General features: G+C 38.0%; 1 protein-coding gene across 1 annotated transcript in view; it reads right to left on the bottom strand.

Annotated features, from left to right (window-relative positions):
* CCDC85A (coiled-coil domain containing 85A) overlaps positions 1–18,134 on the bottom strand; it is a 281,237-nt gene that overhangs the window by 20,630 nt on the left and 242,473 nt on the right. The gene's annotated exons all lie outside the window — the stretch shown is intronic.

Raw genomic sequence — 18,134 nt, 5'->3', positions numbered from 1 at the left:
TCAATGAGATTAATTAACATAGTGGCTGCAACAATGGGCTCAAACATAGCAATGATTCTGAGGACTGCACAGGACCAGACAGCATTTCATTTTGTTGTACACAGGGTCACTGTAAGTCAGAACTGATTCAAGGCATCTAACAACAACAATAACAACAGATTCCTATTCCATAAAATATTATCATAGCATCATATAAAACAGGTTTCCCACTTGAACATAAATCAAATTTAATGCACTTGTAACACATTTTGAGTTCAATCTTCTTATCTATTATGGGTAGCCAACTATGGAAGCCTGGAGATTGATCAGCTAAAGCGGCTTCCTGTTACTTAAAGACATTACATTTTTTATAAGTCCTGAAGCTTGGCAAAACTTAGTTTAAAAGGAGGAATGAATTACTAATATTTCATTATTATATGGCAAGAGAGGATGCTTTGTTTAATTTCATAAAGACAATAGGATTTTGCTCAGATTGGCCAATCAGCATTCTGATATATTGCAAAACTACAATGGCAAATAAACAGAAGCTTGGGCTAGAAGGGATTGTAAAGTTCACCTTGGAAAAAGCTTTCCAAAAAAATTCCTGAGAATAAGACTCTGTTTGCTCCAATGATAATATTCAGTTGATTACATTCAAAGGAGAGTGGATTCTTAGTTTAATCCTTAGTTTAATTGAACTAAAGAATCTATTCAATATTCACTTAAAATCTTAAATAATTTCCTGCATTTATAGATATTCATTAATTTATTTACTTAACAAACTTTTACTAAGCAACTACCAGACACAAGATTCCCTGATGGGCAATGTGGGTATCTATTCCAATCAATCTTGTTGAAAGAGATGCATAGTGAGTTAAAACCATGGACTCAAGGGTCACACTGTTTGGGGTCAGATTCTTAATCTTCCACTTACAAGCGGCATGATTTTGGAAAAGGTAAGTGAACTCTTCATGCCTCAGTTTTCTCTTCTATAAAATGGGAGTAAAAATGTTACAAGAGCACCTTATTCTATGACTTTGGTAACTTACATGAAAAGAGTTCTAAAAACAGTGCCTGATTCACACTAACTACATATTTGCTATCATTATAATGAATGCTTTTGCTTTGCTTGTCATCATATTTTATAACTTGTTTGTCAATCTACTTTCCCATACTGATTATTTAGAGCAGTAGTTCTCAACCAAAGAATGATTTGGACACTCCCCTCCCCAGTGTGGACATTTGGTAATGGCTACAGACATTGTTAGCTGTTAAAACTGGGAGGTTATGACTGGCATCCTGTAGGGAGAGGCCAGGGATGTTGCTAAACATCTTCCAATGCATGGGACAGTCCTCTGCAACAAAGAACTATCTGGCCCCAAATAACAATGCTAAGACTGAGAAACTCTGGTTTATATAAAGAGAATTATGGTGGAAAACTGAAAAGCAAAATTTCTGGTCATAGTTAAGTAGCAGGTTTTGTATATGAAGGAAGTCACCCACATTATTTGGAGTTGCAATGATTTAAAGGAAATACTCTCAACTTTAGCCTTCAAGTGATCTAAGTATAAAGACATCCATATTTTCACCCCTAAATAGGAAATTACTCTTTCTAACAAAAGGAGTGGAATTAAAAATACCCCAAACATCCTACTATAACAACAATACTAGCAGAAAGAAAACAAAGTGGGCAGGGCACGGGGCAGGGGTCCAAAGAACAAAGCGTTCCCAGAGTAAAGAGATAACACCATACTGCTGCACCTTAAAATTGAGATTCCCATTCTGCTTAGAAAACAAAATTGGCAGAAGGTGTTTTGTGGAAATTATGGAAGAAAATAAAGCTTCCTTAGCAATACAATGGGTAAAGGTTCTGAATCTAAATAGTCACATTAGGAAAGCCTAACAACTTCCAGACAATAGAAATGAGAATCCTGACACATGAAGTCACATTCCAGTGTCAGCCAGTGAATCTTGTGAGTGACATGCAGAAAGTAATCAGAAAGAAGAAATCTGGAACACACAAAGGCCATTCTCTCCTTCACAGGTGGCTAAGGGTTTATTTTATTTACAAGTCTATCTCTTTCCAAGTTGGAAGATTCCTAAAGGGCATGTCTTAGTCAAAACAACTCCCAATCACTAAGCTATTCTACATGCTAGTATTACCCTAAGTGCTGTCAATCAAAAGATGATTAAGAATAGCTAATATGCACTCCTATTATGTGTTAATACCTAAGAGACAGGAACTGTGAGCCCAGTTTTTCTCAATAATTTACACCTTATAACAATTCTTTTTTTTTTTTTTTTTTGCTTTGGGGTCCTAGTGTTCTGTCTACACTCATCATTTATTAATTGGGCTACAGGGACATCCTGAGGAGGATCAGGTTGGTTGAAATGGCCACAGGGTAGTGAGGGCTCAGAATGTTGTTGTTAGGTGTTGCTGTTGGTGTTGTTATGTGCCATCAAGTGGGACCCAACTCAGAGTGACCCCTCCTTGGGTTTCCAAGGATGTATCACTACAGAAGTAGATTGCCCAACCTTCCTTCCGAGGGAGGATTGGCTGGCGGGTTTGAACCACCAGCCTTCTGGTTAGCATTCAAGTGCCTTAGGCAATGTTGCTGAGTTGGTTCAAACTCATAGTGAACCTATGTACAACAGAACAAAACACTGGCTGTACCTTCACCATCCTCACAATCATTGCTATGCTTGAGCCCTTGTTGAAGCTACTGTGTCAATCTATCTCATTAAGGATCTTCCTCTTTTTCGCTATCCCTCTACCAAACCAAACATCTGGTAGCATAGTGCCTAAAGCACTTGACTGCTAACCAGAAGTCTAGTGGTTCAAAGCCATCAACCACTTCTCAGAAGAAAGGTTGGGCAATCTACTTCTGTAGTGATACCAGCTCAGAAACCCAAGGAGCGGTTGCTATGAGTTGGGTCTGACTCCATTGCACATAAGAACAATGACAACTACCAAACATTAGAAGTTCTGGAGCCTGAACTGAATGAAACAAGGTAGGTGGTCCTCCCTTGAGAAGGCTGAGCTGTCTAGGCTAACTTCAGCAAAGGAAGATAAAAAAATAATGAGGTTACCACTCACTTTGACTTCTGCCCCATCTTCTTTCCATTTCTCAGTGATTAAATAATAAACAGCTGTCATTGAGTTGACTCCAACTCATGGAGACCCCACATGTGTCAGAGCAGAACTGTGCTCCATAGGGCTTTCAATGGCTGCTATTATGGAAGTAGATGCCAGACCTTTCTTCTGAGGTGTCTCTGGATGGAGTTGAACCTCCAATCTTTTCAGTTATCAGCTGAACACCTAACTGCATCACCCAAGGATTCCATTTAAAGGGTAAGAGTACCTAAAGTCTGAGGCTTGAATTTAATTATATGGTTTAAGTTTAAAGTTTGCTTTATGAAATTAAAGGATGCTTCATTTCTTAAAGAAAAAGGGAAAAGGTCCTGGAATAAGTTTTTGAAAAACTGAGAATTCAATCCTACCTCTGTTGATAAAGAGAGGATGATCATAGAAACTTTACACTCATCATTTAAGAGAACGATGTAATTACTACCCTGAGCATCTTAAGTTAAACTGACAAGAATCCTGTTTACATTGTACCTCAATTTTAAGTCCAATAACATTTCCATGTAATGTTTTACGTATTATGGAGATCATTGCACATGACTTTCATTGTCTCCACAACCATGTGCCTAGCACCCTATCTATACATAATAGGACATAAGGTGAAATTAACATATTAATGGACAATCAAATCAATGTGTGAGTCTGTGGCTTTTTCTCTGTCATCCCAAATAGAGTTGGGTAAATGACTTACCTGTTTGCCTATGTACTTGGTAATCAGTAAGGGCTTAACCATGTGTTAGCTACCTAAATCACACTACTAGAGTGCTAAAATGACCACAACTAATTTCAACTGGCATTTCTTTGTTGGTTCATGTCTGGTAAATGAATACTATTCATACACAGCCTAATTACCACTATTTTTTTCTCTCATTATCCCATTAACATTATTTAAACAAAGTAAATTTATCCTGAGTATCTTAAATCACCTCCATCTGCTCCTAAAGCTACACACACCAAAAAACCAAACTCACTCCCGTTGAGCAGATTCGACTCATAGCGATCCCTCCTTGGGTTTCTGAGGCAGTACTCTATGGAAGTAGATTGCTCAATCTTCCTTCTGAGAAGTGGCTGGTAGGTTTGAACCACTAGCCTTCTGGTTAGCAGTCAAATGCCTTAGGCACTATGCTGCCAGAGCACCCAACAGTGAAGGCCAAATATGCTAAAAAGAGTAATTTAAATGATCACTAGGGTCACTATGAGGTGGAATTGATTTGATGTCTGTGGGTTTGGCTTTTTGGTTAGGGATCATCAGTAGACTAAAAGACGAAATGGACTTTATGACTGAAACAGCCAAAGTATATGCTTGATTCCCATCAAAATCACTACGTCATCAAAATCACCATATTATCATCAAGTGGTGAAACAAAAAGTTATCATCAAAAAGGATACTATCTTTAACATCATTAAATGTAGGCCAATCTATATGTTTCTAGGTGCTCCCAGATAAGGAAACCCACAAAGTAATATTTATTCACTTACTATTCATATATTATTTCAAAAATTGAAGTCTGTGGAATTATAGCAGAGATAGTAATCAAGTTGGTCATCTACTTGCAAGACTCCAGGGGAGACTTCACCAAGGAAGTGAAGACTGGGGTTAAATTGTGCAGGAATTAACTTGTTACTAGGTAAACTGGAGGGAAAGGAGCTTCAGTTCAAAGACCCTGAAATCTATGACAAATGTCATGTTCAGGGAACCAGAAATAGTTCTGATGTAAGCCTAGGATGTGGGGCATGGAGTAGTAAGAGCTGAGGGTGACATGACAGGCAGAAGTGAAATCATGGAGAACTTTCCATGCTATACGAAGGAATTAGAATTTATGCTCTGCTGAGGCAAGAGCTGTAACATGACCTGATTTGTGTTTTACAGATCAATACAGTGATAATGTGGAGAATGATTTGGATAGGGCAAAACTAACTGAGATGGAGTCTAAGTAGGAGATTAACTGAGAAGTTCAACTGAAAAATAATGATTCATTACCTAAAACTGAGTGATTACAGAAGGAATGAAAAGGAGGATATTGGTGGATTAAGGGACAGGATGCTGTGAACCTTAATGTTTAACTGAATGCAATCAGTGAGGTCCAAAGGGGACTCCAGGATGGTCCTCAATTTTCTGATTAGGTCACCAGGTAAATAGTGATGTTATTAACTAAAAAAGGAAATGTCAGGGAAAGAAATATACCTAACTCTGTCATCAGACTTTTTTAAAATTAAGATCAAAGAAATAATAACAATAAAAATAAAACCCTGAAGCATTCTTTCTCTCAGATTCCCCCAAAATGATTTTCATCTGACATGTAAAATAGATAAGACTTTGCCATATGTTTCAATTTTAAATAATTTTAATTTCATTCAAGGATCACTGTATGATTAATGATAATATCTGATCAAACAAAATCATGTCCCTAAAAGGAAAAGAAAGTTAAATTTGGAATATCTGCTACTCCAGGTGAAACGTGCAGATATATAAATTCAGATATATAAAAAATCAAAAAAGTTCCCAGAGAAAAGAATAAGTGAAAGTAATTATATGAGGTTGGCAGGATGCCTTTTTCCAAAAATTAGAGAGGGCAAACCCCAGGAAGAAAAGAATTAATGTCTTGAAAGGGCTAAGACAGCAAATACCCTGTCTCTTTGTAGCCAGAGTGACAGTGGGCAAGGAATAACAATGAAGTCCTGGTTAAAAAAAAAAAAAAAAATAGCTGTTGAACATAAGTAGGAAATGCGGACAACTAGATTTATGTACCTTCTGCCTCTAGGTAATTAGTTTATATGCTTAATTTTTGTCTTTTATTGACTATACAACCCTCAATAAGAAAGCACTGCAATTGGTAGGGAAAAAGAACAATACAAGTAATGTTTTCCAATCAAGTTGACTTTATACAGCAAAAGCTTATGGCACTGTTTGCTGAAAGGAACATATGTGACGACTTGTAGCACTCAGACTTACTAAAAAAAAAAAAGAGGGAGGTAATAATGAGGGTGTGAGTAGAACAGAGTCAGGGCATGGAACTCAATTGCCAGTGTGAAGGCAATGGCCAAAACATAATGTTAACATTTCATTTGGCTTACAGAACAGAGTTGATTAGTGACTGTACTAATATTAAACACCAGCAAAAGCTGGACAATGAACACGGAAGACCAAAGAAGAACTGATGCCTTTGAATTATGTTTTTGGCAAAGACTAATGAATATACCATGGACTGCCAGAAGAATGAACAAATCAGTCTTCAAAGCAGTACACTCAGAATATTCCTTAGAAGTAAAGATGGCAGGATTTCACTTCACATACTTTGGACATTTTATCAGGAGGGACTAGTCTGTGGCGGAGGACATCAAGTTTGGTAGAGGGTCAGTGAAAAAGAGGAAGACCCTCAATGAGATGGACTGTCACAGAGGCTGCAACAGTAGGCTCAAACATAGCAACACTTTTGAGGATGGCACAGGACTTGGCAGTGTTTTGTTCTGTTGTACATAGAGTCATTACGAGTTGGAACCATCTTGACAACACCTACAACACTAAGCACTTCAGCACGCCATCAGAGCCCAGTGGAAGACATGCACAGAGCCAGAGCCCCAGGAACAAAACAACTATTTTTTAAAAAATGCTTGTGGAATTGACTAAGAAATTTTGTGCTGTTAGGTGGTGGTTGCTGCTCTGGCTTTGGAAAGATTAAGGATCTTAAGTTTCTTCAATAAGTCTTCCAATACACAAAGTTCCTATACAAAATGCGTAGGTCAAGACAAGAGAGAGTCCAACAGAACAACAAAAGAGCCAGCTTCACACAAGGGCAGCTACCACTCTAGGATACATATTAATAATACAAATAGGTACAGCTGCTTGTTAGACTGCAGTTCCACCCAAGCCATCTGTTGGCACATTCATCTTGGAGCATTAACAATGATCATATGCTGAAAGGTTTACAAAAACAAGAGTAGCCAAAATCAGTCTAGGTAGTGTACCCTCTGCATAGTTGGCAGTAACAAAATTGCCAGCAGGGAAACATGAAATCTACCACCAGAGAGAAGATCATGACAGGACAAAAGGAAGCATCATGAAAGTATGAGCTCTTATTTCTACAAACAGCTCCTGCTAAGAAAGAAGAATACAAGTGTATAAAAAATAGGTTTATTTCTACCTTGCCTTCTTGCAAAAAAGTTTATGACGGAAAACAAGATTTTTGCATTCAAACTAGATATGCTCATTTAAATAAATAATATTCAAAAAACTAAGTCTATGATCCAGTAGATGCTAGAACAAAACAAAATATAAAAACGTTACAGTTAAAAAATCATCCATAATTCTAGGAGAATAACAAAGCTAACTGGGTCTCTCCTTCTCAGTCTGCAGGGCTGACTCCTCTCTCTTTTCCTGTCTCTCAATCTTGGAGTGCCAAATGAGACACTCCACATACTTTTTCTATTTTTATTCTCAATATAAATTTGCAAAAATTTCTCATTCAGCCTACAGTTTTGAACATATATACTGAATTCTTCTAAATTTTTCTGCCTCGCCCTGACCTTTCCCCAGAGTTCTAGATATACATAAAAGTAGTCCTTGACTCATGATGTATTTGAGTTATGAACTGAACTTACCACCATCTATTCATTGTTTCTTTTTTCACACATCTTATTTAGTAATATGTACAATGCTAATTTAGTAATATGTACAATGCTGCAGCACTTAATTTGCTAATGTTGTCATTCTCAGATGTTCAAATACCAGATTTATAAAGATACTAATAATAAAAGGAAATAATAATTAAAATAACAACAACAAAAAAGAGATGTATTTGACAATGTCACAACTGACAGAGTCATTGCAATGGAATATCATGGTAAGCCAGGTATTCCTTGGATCTCCAACTCTGTGTGAGATGTATTCTTCTAAATAGCCAAAATCTTAAATTTATCATGTCCAAAATAAAATTTAATTTTCCTGTACCTTTCTATTTATTCCTTTCAATATTCCCCTTCTCAGTAGTCATACGATTGCATTAGAGAAATCTCACTGATAATATGGGTGCTTTCGATCAAGAAGTCATCTTTGATCCTTTCCAGGGATGACACACTGCACCACTCCTAGACTGCCATTCACTGTACTGTCTATGCAGGTGCCTCTTGGATTTCTAAGAGACCAAATTATGAAGCCTGCCACTTGTCTGATAGTTTGTCATACTGTGATGGCTTGCCTGTTGCTGTGAGGCTGGAGGTTATGCGACTGGTATTTGAAATACCAGAAGGGTCACCCATGGTGAAAGGTTTTCAGTGGAGTGTCCAGACTAAGACAGATTGTGAAGAAGGATGGGACAATCCACTTCTGAAAAAAACTGGCCACTTCAGTTTTATTCACTTTATGAATATTAGTGAAATATTGTCTGATATAGAGCCGGAAGACAAGCCCCGCAGGTTGGAAGGCACTCAAAATATAACTGGAGAAGAGCTGTAGAGTTGACCTAAATGGCGTGGATAGAGTAAAGCTTTTGGGACCTTCATTTGCTGATGGAGCACAACTCAAAATGGGAAGAAACAGCTACAAAATTCATAAACAATAATAAGAACATAGAATGTATGAAGTATAAGTCCAGGAAAATTGGAAGGTGTCAAAAATGAAATGGAATGCATAAACATTGATATCCTAGGCATCAGTGAGCCGAAATGGACTGGGATTGGCCATTTTGAATCAGACAATCATGTGGTCTACTACTCTGGGAATGACAAATAGAACAGGAATGTCATGCCATTCATTGTCAAAAAGAATGTTTCAAAATCCTGAAGTACAATGCTGTCAGTGATAGGATAATAGCCATACATCTACAAGGAAGGTCAGTTAATACAACAACTATTATTCAAATTTATTCACCAACCACTAAAGCCAAAGATGAAGAAATTGAAGACTTTTATCAACTTCTGCAGTCTGAAATTGACCAAATATGCAATCAAGATGTATTGATTATTATTGGTGATTGGAATGCTAAAGTTAAAAACAAAGAAGAATCATCAGTAGTTAGAAAATATAGCCTTGGTGATAGAAATGATAGAAATAGAGGAGATAACATGATACAATTTTGCAAGACCTATGACCTATTCATTGCAAAAACCTTTGTTCAACAACATAAACAGTGGCTATTCATGTGAACCTGACAGAAGGAATACACAGGAATCAGGTCGACTACTTCTGTGGAAAGAGATGGAGAAACTCAGTATTGTCAGTCAAAACAAGGCCAGGAGTTGACTGTGGGAGTTGACTGTGGAACAGATCAAAAATTGCTCATATTCAAGCTGGAGAAGAAAAGTAAAACAAGTCCGTAAGAGCCAAAATATGACCTTGATTATTTCCCACCTGAATTTAGAGATCACCTGAAGAATAGATTTGATGCAGTGAACACCAATTACTGGAGAGTAGACAAGTTGTAGGATGATATCAAGAACATCACACATGAAGAAAGCAAACGGTTATTAAAAAGACAGGAAGAAAAGATACTGTTGTTGTTGTTGTTAGGTGCTGTTGAGTTGTCTCTGACTCATAGCAACCCTATGCAAAGCAGAATGAAACACCGCCCGGTCTTGCACCAGCTCCATGATTCTTGTTATACGTGAGCCCATCACCACTGCCACTGTGTCAATCCATCTCATTGAGGGCCTTCCCTGTTTCATCAACCCTCCACCTTACCAAGCATGACATCCTTCTCCAGGGAATGGTCCCTTCTGACAACATGACCAAAATAGGTGAGATGAAGTCTGGCCATTCTTGCCTCCAAGGAGCATTCTGGCTGCACTTCCTCCAGGACAGACCTGTTAGTTCTTTTAGCAGTCCACAGTAGTTTTGGCATTCTTTGCCAACACCACAGCTCAAACGCATCAACTCTTCTTCGGTCTTCCTTATTCATTGTCCAGCTCTCACATGCATATGAGGCAAATGAAAATACCATAGCTTGTGTCAGGCGCACCTTAATCCACAAGCAGACATCTTTGCTCTTCAGCACTTGAAAGAGGTCCTTTGCAATCGATTTGCCCAGTGCTGTATGTCATCCGATGTCTTAATTGCTGCTTCCATTGGCATCAATTGTAGAACCAAGCAATGTGAAGTCTTCGACAATTTCAATCTTTTCTCCATTTATCATAATGCTGCTTATAGGTCCAGTTGTGAGGATTTTTGTTTTCTTTTTATTGAGATGTAATCCATACTGCAGATTGTAGTCTTCAATCTTCATCAGTAAGTGCTTCAAGTCATCCTCACTTTCAGCAAGCAAAGTTGTGTTGTCAGTGTATGGCAGGTTGTATGACTCTTGCTCCAATCCTGATACTATGTTCCTCTTCACATAGTCCAAGTTCTTGGATTATTTTCTCAGCATACAGATTGAATAAGTATGGTGAAAGAATAAAACCCTGACACATTCCCTCTTGATTTTAAAACATGAAGTATTCTCTTTTTCTGTTCGAACAACAGCCTCCTGGTCTATGTACAGGTTCCTCATGAATACAATTAAGTGTTCTGGAATTCCCATTCTTCTCAATGTTATCCACAATTTGTTACAATCCACATAATCACATGCTTTTGCATAGCCAATAAAACACAAGTGAACATCTTTCTGTTCTTTGCTTTGAGCCAAAATCCATCTGACATCAGCAATGATATCCCTCATTCCACATCCTCTTGTGAATCCAGCTTGCATTTCTGAAAGTTCTTTGTCAATATATTGCTGCAACCATTTTTGAATTAACTTCAGTAAGATTTTACTTGCATGCAATATTAATGATATTGTTCGATAATTTCCACATTCTGTGGGATCACCTTTCTTTGGAATAGGTACAAATATGGATCTCTTCCAGTCAGTTGGCCAGGTAGCTGTCTTCTAAATCTCTTGGCATAACTGAGTGAGTGCCTTCAGCGGGGCATCTGTTTGTTGAAACATCTCAATGGGTATTCTGTCAATTCCTGGAGCCTTGTTCTTTGCCAATTCTTTCAGTGCAGCTTCTACTTCTTCCTTCAATGCCATTGGTTCTTGATCATATGCCACCTCCTGAAATGGATGAAGATTGTCTAGTTCTTTTTGGTGCAGTGACTTTGTGTATTCCTTCCATCTTATTTTGATGCTTCCTGCATCATTCAATATATTCACCATAGAATCTTTCAATATTACAACTCAAGGCTTAAAGTTTTTCCTCAGTTCTTTCAGCTTGAGAAATGCTGAGTGCATTCTTCCCTTTTGGTTTTCTAACTCCAGATCTTTGCACATTTCATTATAGTAATTGGCTTTGTCTGCTTGAGCTGCTCTTTGAAATCTTCTGTTCTGATCTTTTATCTTGTCATTTCTTCCATTTTCTTTGGCTACTCTCCATTCAAGAGCAAGTTTCAGATTCTCTTCTGACATCCATCTTGGTCTTTTCTTTCTTTCTCATATTTTTAATGACCTCTTGCTTTCTTCATGGATGATGCTCTTGATGTCATCCCACAATTCTTCTGGTTTTCAGTCACTGTTGTTCAGTGTATCAAATCTATTCTTTAGATAATCTCTAAATTCAGGAGGGATATATTCAAGGTCATACTTTGGCTGTCGTGAACTTGTTTTAATGGTCTTCAACTTCAAGCTGAACTTGCATATGAGCAGTTGATGGTCTGTTCCACAATCAGCTCCTGATCTTATTTTGGCTGAAGATATTGAGATTCTCCATCACCTCTTGCCACAGATGTAGTCAGTCTGATTCCTCTGTACTCCATCTGGAGAAATCCACATGTACAGCCACCATTTGTGTTGTTGAAAAAATATATTTGCAATGAGTACGTCACTGATCTTGCAAAATTCTATCATGCAATCTCCAGTTATTTCTGTCACAAAGGCCAAATTTTCCAACCACTGGTGATTCTTCTTTTTTTCCAACTTTTGTATTCCAGTGACCAGTGATTAGCAACAGATCTTAGTTGCATGTTCAGTCAATTTCAGACTGCAGAAAAATCTTCAATTTCCTCATCTTTGACTTTGGTGGTTGGTGTGTAAATTTGAATAATAGTCATATTAACTGGTTTTCCTTGTAGGCATATGGATATTATCCTATCACTGACAGCATTGCACTTCAGGGCAGATCTTGACACATCCTTTGTGATGATGAATGTCACACCATTCCTCTTCAATTTGTCATTCCTGTCATAGTAGATCATGTGGTTGTCTGATTCAAAATGGCCAAAACTGGTCCATTTCAGCTCACTAATGCCTAGGATATCAATCTTTATGTGTTCCATTTCTTTTTTGACAACTTCCAATTTTCCTAGATTCATACCTCATACATTCCATATTCCAATTATTAATGGATGTTTGCAGCTGCTTCTCCTCAATTTGAGTTTTGCCATGTCAGCACATGGAGGTCCTAAAAGACTTATTTTATACACATCATTAAGGTTAGTTCTACTCTGATGAGGTAGCTCTTTCCCAGTCCTATTTTGAGTACTTTCTGACCCAAGGGGTTCATCTTCCTGCACGGTGTCAGACAATGTTTCCAAGCTATTTATAAAGTTGCCCAGTAATGTATCAGACAGTGTTTCTCTGCTATTCATAAGGTTTTCCCTGGCCAATTTTTGAGAAGTGGATGGCCTCTTCCTTCTTCCCAGTCTGTCTAAGTCTGTAAGCTGTGTTGAAACCTGTGCACTACGTGCAGCCCTGCTGGCATTTGAAACACCGGTGGCATAGTCTCAAACCTCACAGCAATGTGCAAGCCCCACAGGATGACAAACTGCCAGACAAGTTTGTTTCCCTTAGCTGTTGGAAACCTCTCCATCCTCCCCTTACCTAATTCATACCTGGATCCTGCCACTTTGTGGTTCCTGGCTGCTCCCACCCTCTCCTGGCTCTAGGGGCCAGATCTAGTAAAGATATTGCATGGTTTAAAATCAACAAGCGTGTCCATCAAGTTGTATCTTTTCACCATACTTATTCAATCTGTATGCTGAGCAAATAATCTGAGAAGCTGGACCATATGAAGAAGAATTCAATATCAGGATTGGAAGGAGACTCATTAACAACCTTCAGTATACAGAGGATACAAACCTTATTTACTATCAGTGAAGAAGACTTGAAGCACTTACTAGTGAAGATCAAAGACTTCAGTCTTCAGTATGGATTACACCTTAACATAAAGAAAATGAAAATCCTCACAATTGGACCAATATGTAACATCATGATAAATGTAGAAAAGACTGAAGTTGTCAGGGATTTCATGTTACTTGGATTCACAATCAACATGCTTGAAAGCAGCACTCAAGAAATCAGACATCATTTGTACTGGGCAAATCTGCTGCAAGGGACCTTGATGACTAAGGTGCACCTAACCCAAGCCATGGTATTTTCACTTGCCTCGTATGCAATGTAAAAGTTAGATGATGAATAAGGGAGACCAAAGAAGAGCTGATACTTTTGAATTGTGATGTTGGTGAAGAATATTGAAAATACCATGGACTGCTAGAAGAACAAACAAATCTGTCCTGAAACAAGTGCAACCAGAATGCTCCTTGGAAATGAAAATGGCTCACTTCGTCTCACCTACTTTGGTCATGTAGTTAGAAGGGACCATTCCTAGAGAAGGGTATCATGCTAGGTAAAGTAGAGGGTCAGTAAAAAAGGGGAAGACCTTAAATAGGATGGATTGACACAGTGGCAGCAACCATGGGCTCAAGCATAGCTGGGATTGTGAGGATGGCACAGGACCAGGCAGCATTTTGTTGTGTTGTAGACAGCATCACTATGAGTTGGAGCTGACTGCACAGCACCTAACAACAAAAATCTATGGAACCATATATGTGGGCTCTTAGTCTTATTCTCTCCATCTAAACTGTCATCAAGTACTCTCAACTCTACCACTTAGTGCAAGCCTCCATCATCTCTTAGACTACTGAACCTGCTTTCTAAGGAGTGTTCCCAAGGTCTTTCTTCTTGCCCCTACCCTATTCAGTCTGGCCTCCACCCAACATTGAGAGTGACCTCTCAAAAGTGTAAATCAAATGATATCACGTTGGCCCAATTCCAACAACGGTTTCCCATCAATTCAGGCCAGCATCCAAACATACCTTGGTCAACAATTTGCAGGTCTGCTCCCTGCCAGGTTCTCTGACCTGATCTGCTATTGTTCTTTATCTTACTCACTCTGTTTCAGCCACACTGGTCTTGTTCCTATTTCCTCATAGCTCATTTCTATTCAGGTTTTTATGCTTGCTGTTCCTGCTTCCTGGAACACTCTTTTCCATATCATACTCCTTTAGGTTTTTCAGATGTTAGTTCCTCAGAAAGAGCTACTCTAACTCCATCTAAAATACCTTTTCACTCCTGTCACTCTCTAACCTGTACCCCTGCTTTTATTTTCTTCATAGTGATTACTGCTTCCAGATAATACATATTTATGTGTTTTTAATATAATAATTCATCTACTAACACATCTCATGATCAGAGACTTTCTTACTCATGGCTGTATTCCCATTCTAAAACAGTTTCTGTGCATAAGGGATGTACAAAATATATTTAATGGGTAAAACAAGTGAATGAATAAAGCCCATTGCCATCGAGTTGATTCTGGCTCATAGTGACCCCAATAGGGTTTCCAAGGCTATTAATCTTTACAGAAGCAGACTGCCTCATCTTTCTCCTGTGGAAGAGCTGGTGGGTTCATATCACCAACCTTTTGGTTAGCAGCCCAATGCCTTAACTACAGTGACACCAGAGCTCCTTACTGAATGAATGGCCAACGTAAAATATCTGTTTTCCATGACCTATGACCATAATCTATAGGAATTCTATTTCCTATTTGTTAGGGGCTATTTTGGTTATATTAAAAAAGCAGTGGAAATTCACAAATCATCTACCAGTAACTGTGTACCAAACCAGCAATAAATACCATCAACATTTCTCATTCCAAATAGCAAGGTCACTGCCTCTATCCAGCTTATGGGGACACAAGTGAGCACAGATAACTGAAATGAAAAGCTTCACCTCAACCCTCTATATATACTTTGGCCATAGCTAATATATCAAATCAAGTCTGTCTGGTGAAAATATTTTATTTTTCTTCCTGAAGTCTCTGGGTAAAGGACTTGAAAGGAATAAAGTAGCCAAAATTCTGAGAGTAATACACAAGTAAAGGACTTGGCTAATGCTGAAAACATATAGTTAACATGTTCTGAAAATGTGATGGACATGACATTTGGGAAGCTTTAGGAAAGGAAAACCCTAAAAGAAACTTAGAAAAATCAGAATTTGTGCAATAGTATTACCCTGAACAGCAATCAAGTTAACCATAGTATTAAGATTCCCAAGAATGGCTAAGGACATCTTTAAGAAAAAAAATTAAAATAAAAAGTTTCTTGTAACGCAAGAGAGAAATGACCCACAGTCTAATGAGCTCCATAAGCCACTTACTCTCTGACCCTCAGCAAGTCACTTGTCCTCCACACTAAAATGGAGAGGCCTATCAATTAGCTTCATGTGGTGGTTGTGAAGGGTGACTAATAAACCTGATTGCAAAGCACTTTGAAAACATTAACTGCTGAAGAGAGGCCTGATAATTACCGGGTTGCTATCAGTCACCATCTAAGCATGGCAAATGCATTTGACTCTTTCTAAGCTCTCCTCTACCCCTGGGCTCCTCTGATGGCAATCAATCAGTGACAAAGGCAAGTAAATGAAGATTCTCCTCATTTTCTCATAAGCCTGGTGATGAGCAGCAGAATACATGCTGGAGATATGATTAGACTTTGCTTTCCTCTCTTCTTTCCAAAAGCAGCCCTGGTGGTTCAGTTGTTAAGTGCTGAGCTGCTAACCATATGGTCAGCAGTTTGAATCCACCAGCAGGTCCACTGGTGTAAATCTTTAAAGACTACAGCCTTGGAAATTCCATAGAGCAATTCTACTCTGCTCTGTGGGTCACTGAGTTAAAATCGACTCAAAGGTAGTGGGGTTTTTTTGTTGTTGTTCTTTCCAAAGCACCCTACGTATTTCCAATGAATAGTTCCCGCATAAGTGGCCCCTCTAAAGCAGCTTTGACACCCTTCTGAGAATTTGCATTGCCATCCCAGACATAATGAATCAGAATCTACATTTTAGCAAGATCCCCAATCTATATTGCCAAAATGTAGATTCTGATTCAGTATATCTGAGGTGGAAATGAAAATTCTCAGCAGGGGGTTCAGCCAGAATGAAATGGTTCAAAGCCCTGCTCAAAGCCATTTCCTTTTTTTTTTTTTTTAATAAACACACATGTGATTAAAAAGCAGCACAAATTTGACAAATTTACTATGTGAGAGAAGAAAAGTACTATGAAGAACGTGAAAAAAGTAGAATACACTTAATTCCCACCAACAGTCTTTTAGTTTCTTATTCTCTCATGAAACACCCTCGCTTAAGAGAAAAGAGAGATCAATTGATATCTGACCTCCTCTTAAGGCAAATGGTTTTCCTCATCCACTGATAAAACATGGATTTAAAATTTCACTTGTCTGTGAAGGGCTATATAGAAGCTCATATTTTTTCCAAACCACCAGATATATAGTATCTATTTTAAAGGCAAGCTTGTCTTACATTATATTCTTAGAAATCTCTCTACACCATGCAAGAATAGCCAGGACAAAAAAATAATATAATCAATCAATCACTAAAGAACAGCTATAGTCAGCACAGATTCATGTTTCTGAAAAGTAAATGAAGTTTACTTTGTATGGAAGGGTTGTCTTTTCAAGTCAAATGTAAGCATCTTCATCTACATAAAATTTTCATCTTCATCTAAGTGGCTTTCAATTTATATTATTTTCTTAGTTATTGTGCTGGCTCAATCACACTACATTTCAAATCCCAGATACTGTTAACTCACGGCAGGTTTGGGGATGATAGGACAGAGAAACTTAAAATGATGACAAAATAACAAATATTTGTTGAAAAATGTGTTTATGTGTAACAAATTGTTAATATATAAATGAGAACTTAAGTAAAAATATGAGATCAAAAATTTACAAAGCTAACAATAAAAGAGATAGTTTGAGATAACTGATGAATAAACGATTTTAATGTAGAGCAGGATCAGCACACTACTCCCACAGCCAAATCCAGCCCACTGTCTATTTTGTAAGTAAAGTTTTATTAGTACACAGACATACTCATCCATTTACATACTGTCTTTGCCTGTTCTTACCTACAAGGGCAGGCAAGAGTAGTTGTGACAGAGATCATATGGCCCATGAATCTGAAAATATTTACTATCTGGCCCTTTACAAAAATAATCAGCCCCTGTTATAGAGGATGAAGAGTTCACTGCAGTCCAGAATGGTCTAGGAAGTTTCTGGAGAAGGAGGCAAGGGGCTTAAAGAGGAACTGTAATTGAACTAGAAGTTAAATTATAAGTAGACAAATATGTTTTCCTGCAAAGCTATTTATTTTGAGGGTATAAATACCCTTTAAATTGCTAAGATAATGAGAACTTCTCATATTGGGTAAATAATTATTAAAGCAATGAAATCTCAGACTGAATGTGAAAATAGATGGACTAGAAACTAAATCAGGTTTCTTGGCCAACCCACAGTTCAGACCCCACTGATACCACATCATTTTAGATGGTGGGAAGAGGGTGGTAATGGTGGTGGTGTAATGAGAGCTATTTTGCTTCAAGAAGAGCACACTTAACATGTGATATTTTGGGGAAGATAGGAAGACTATCAGACTAGTGGTAATAAGAAAAACACCTGGGCACAAACCTTGTCTGCCCATTAGTGGCTATTTCCTCACCTGCAAAATTGGGATAATCATGAGGGATAACATCAGAATGGAAATCAGCATCAAGATGGACTCAACATCTGCTCAATGTTTGACTAGTATCAGGACTCGAGCCAATACTCAGGAAGTGATTAGTGCTTGTGACTGAAACAAATCTTAGAGTGGGATGGGCAGACTCAACAATAAGAATTAGCACCATTTTTCTTATGGAAAACTCAGATGAAAGGGTTATAGATTCTTGTAAATCATCCCTCCTGCTGTGG

Source organism: Orycteropus afer, unplaced genomic scaffold, assembly GCF_000298275.1.
Source record: "Orycteropus afer afer isolate SDZICR_OR568_19922 unplaced genomic scaffold, OryAfe1.0 scaffold00046, whole genome shotgun sequence".
In the NCBI taxonomy this organism is placed as follows: domain Eukaryota; kingdom Metazoa; phylum Chordata; class Mammalia; order Tubulidentata; family Orycteropodidae; genus Orycteropus; species Orycteropus afer.
Note: the sequence above shows the minus strand (reverse complement) of the source record. Positions and strands in the feature narration are given on the sequence as shown.